General features: G+C 22.7%; 1 non-coding gene across 1 annotated transcript; it reads right to left on the bottom strand.

Moving 5' to 3' along the window:
• Positions 1–1,344: 1,344 nt before the first annotated feature.
• Trnaw-cca lies at positions 1,345–1,416 on the bottom strand. The gene has a single exon. It is a non-coding gene; the product is annotated as a tRNA-Trp (tRNA).
• Positions 1,417–3,914: the final 2,498 nt, after the last annotated feature.

Genomic DNA, 3,914 nt, shown 5'->3' with positions numbered 1-3,914 from the left:
TTCATTTATGGTGTATAATAAAATGTATTTTTTTTATTTGAAAATATTCATTTTTTTTAAACTATTCTCTTCTGGCAGAAAATTAATCATTTATTTTGCGGCTAATTTTTTGTTGTTGTCAAAGTAATTTTTATAACGGAAAATTCAACTATTTCATTTATCGTGTGAAATATATATTTTTTATTTGAAAATTCATGTATCGCGCAAAAAAATAATCTTTTTTTGTGAAAAATTCATCTCCTTTTAGAAAATTTAATTATTTTTATAAAAATTATTTTTCTTTGGTTGATAATTCAACTATTTGATTTAAAATAACTTTTTCGCTCAAAATTAATTCATTTGATTGATAATTTCACTATTTTGTTAAAAATTATTTTTTTATTTGAAAATTTCAGTAAAAAATTTATGTATTTCGTTGAAGTTCATATTTTTTGATAGAGTATTCATATTTTTTCTTAAAAATTCATTTTTTTAAATTAAAAACTTAACTATTTTGTTCATTATTCTTCCTTTGTTGGTTAAAAATATTTTTTTTCCTGTAAACTTACCTGTTACTTTAAACTTTTTGCTTGCATTTAAAGAAAAAATTTGTTTAATTTTAAATAATGAAGTCTTTCTTCCGTTCCTCTAAACTAAAAAGATTATTTTTTCGATACTATATATTTGATTTAAAAAAAGATATTCTTTTCATTTAAATAGAATCAGGGAAAAAAATTTAAGAAACAATTGATATAATCGCAATATTTTAAATGAAGAAAATTATTTCTTAAAAAAAAAAGTTCTTGAACTTTTAAATGAAAATACAGTCAAAACCTACATTTCAATAAAAATCAAAGAAACGTTGAAATATTAACTTTCAATCAATATTAATAAGATAAATAATAAAAAAAGGCGCTACTCAAAAATGGTTTTTGAAAATAAATAATTTTATGTTGTTATTTCCAAAAGTGATATTAAATTTCATCATTTTCTTAAGCAAAAGAATATAATCATTTGCACAAATTTTTCTTTAACTTTAATGAATTTTGGTTTCGATTTAAAAAAAAGAAGTTTAATAAATAAATAAATTTAATTAGGAAACAGATTTTCGTTAGAAAAAACTATTTATTTAATTGAAATAAAAGGTTAGCCAAGACATTTCTTCAAACAATCGAAACTTTTCTTTGGCATATACTTTTCTTTTTCTTTAAATCAAATAAATTTGGTTTGAATCGAGGAAACTTTTTTCTGGGTATTAATTAAAAATTAAACTCGAAATTTCAAACAATTTTCTTATAATCAACCTACTACTTCAATAAAAATTCATGACCGAATTCACTATATTTTCAATTAAAAAAAATAAAATGACCCCGACGTGATTTGAACACGCAACCTTCTGATCTGGAGTCAGACGCGCTACCGTTGCGCCACGGAGTCTTGACAAGAATTTCTCGAAATACACTACAACCAGTTCCGCTTCACTTTCTGAGAAAAATACGTTAATTTCTTTTTAACTTTTCATTTCTTTATTTTAATTTTTGGATTGAAAATTGAACAATTTTGTAGAATTTTTGTTAATTATTATTTTTTATTAACTGTCCAATTTTATAATGAAAATTTTATTTTAATTAAAAATTTGCATTTTGTGAAAAGTTCATCCATTTTAGTAGAAAATTAATCATTTTGGTTGAAAATGTATGACTTGGTTAAAAATTAATTTGCTTAGTTGAAAATTTAACTATTTTATGGAAAACTTGTTTTTTTGGTTGAAAATTATTTTTTGTTGACAAAAAATTTCATTGACTTATTTTATTTGGCAAAAAATGATCTTCTTGATTACAAATTAATTTCTTTGGTTGAAAATTCAACTATTTTGTTGAGATTTTTTTTTCGTATCAATAATAACCTTCTTGCTTAAAAATCTAATTAATTTGTGATTTTTTTTGTCGAAGATTTATCAATTTTATTAAAAGTTAATTTTTTTAATTATTCGATGCTTGGTTTGAAATTTATATTTTTTTAGTTGAAAGTAATTCATGTATTGTGTTGTAATATCATTTTTTTGGAAGACAATTTATCTTTTGGGGTGAAAATTTCACTATTTGGGAGAAATTATGTTTTATTGGTTGAAAATTATTTCTCTAAACTGAAAATTCAGATATTTTATTTTTGTTTGAAAATTCATCTTTTTTGACTGGAAAATCAAACTTTTTTGGTAGAAAGATAATCTTCTTGGTTAAAAATTAATTTCTTCAGTTGGAAATTGGACTATTTCGCTCAAATCTGGTTTTTCGTTCCGTTGACAATTATTTTTTTAACTGAAAATTTATATATTCCACTTCTCGTTGAAAAATTATCTTTTATTAGTTAAAAATTGAACAAATTGGTCTAAAATTCAAATCCTTCATTTCAACTTTAAATATATTTGAGGAAAATTTGTTTTGTTCAAAATCGTGCTTTTTGGTTTAAAACCAAAATATATTGTTAAAAATTTAATTTTTTGTTGGAAAATTCATCTTTTTGATTTAAAATTTAATATATTTTTTGAAGAAATTCGTTTTTCTGAATGAAAATTAAGTTTTTTCTGTCAATTTAGCTGTTCTATTTTTTTTTTGGTTTTTTGGTCTTTTTGTTTGAAATATCAGTTTATTGGTTTTTTAAAGATTTATCATTTTCGTTGGAAATTCATTTTGCTGGTTGTAAATGTATTTATTAAAATAATTTTTTGATCTGTATATGTAAGTATTCCATTATTTATTAAGATTTGATCCTTTTTGGTTCAAAATTGAACTATTTTGTTGAAAAATAAATTTTTTTGATTTTTTGATAGGAAACTGATTTTCTTGGTCAAAAATGATTTTTTTAAATAAAAATTTGTCAAATTAACTTCTTTTTGAAAAACTAACTTTTTTAGTTTCAAATTGAACTATTAGGTCAAAATTAAAATGTTTTGTTGAGAATTATTTTCCTTGATTAAACTTGAAGTGTTTTGTTGAAAATTTATTTTGGCCAAAATCGTGTTTATTGGTTGAAAACCAAACTATATGTTAAAAATTTTAATTGTTTGGCAGAAAATAATTCTTCTTGGTTGAAAATTCATCTGTTTTGTTTAAAACACAACAATGTTGTAAAAAATTCGTTTTTCTGGATGAAAATTGACTTTTTTAACTGTTTCATTTTTGGGATCTTCTTTTTTTTTGGAAATTCAACGTTTTTGTTAAAAATTCTTTCTGTTTCGTGAAAGGATTATCATGGTTGTTGAAAATTCATTTTTTTATAGTTAAAAATTAATTCATTGTGTTGCAAATTCGTCTTGTTAGGTTGAAACAAAATTTTCAACTGAAAATTCAACTATTCAATTTTTTTAATTTACATTTTGGAAACTCACCTTTTTGTTTGAAAATCATGTATTTTGTGGTAAATTCATCTTTTTGTTAGAAACATAATCGCCTTAACTGAAAATTCATCTTTTTGGTCAAAAAATTTTATTTTGTTGTTGTTTATAACCAGAAATAGTTTGCTTTGGCTGAAAATGTATTTTTTTTTTAATTCACGAGTATGCACAATTGTAGAGGGGCACCTGTCCAGAGTACAAAGCAAATCGATTGACTAATAATACTTAATATTTACCTCTCTTCTAGTGCTTTAATAATTTTAACCTCGTGGGTCGAATATTTCGAAATTCAAATCTTTCTCAATATTGTATTTTTTTTTTGTCATGACCCGAAACTTTATTCTCTGCAACGCATATTTTCTCTCTAGACTGAATAATGAACTAAAGATAATAATCAAAAAAAAAAAAATTTGTCGACTCATGATAAATAAGGAAATGGAAATGCGATGCTCCTGAAATTCATGTCGACGCGCTAGTTATTTTTATTCCAGTTGTATTTTCGTTGAAAATTTATCTCTTTTGTTGAAAACTCATTTTTCTT

Source organism: Belonocnema kinseyi, chromosome 4 (genome assembly GCF_010883055.1).
Source record: "Belonocnema kinseyi isolate 2016_QV_RU_SX_M_011 chromosome 4, B_treatae_v1, whole genome shotgun sequence".
In the NCBI taxonomy this organism is placed as follows: domain Eukaryota; kingdom Metazoa; phylum Arthropoda; class Insecta; order Hymenoptera; family Cynipidae; genus Belonocnema; species Belonocnema kinseyi.
The sequence above is the reverse complement of the archived record's forward strand: the minus strand, read 5'-3'. Positions and strand labels throughout refer to the sequence as shown.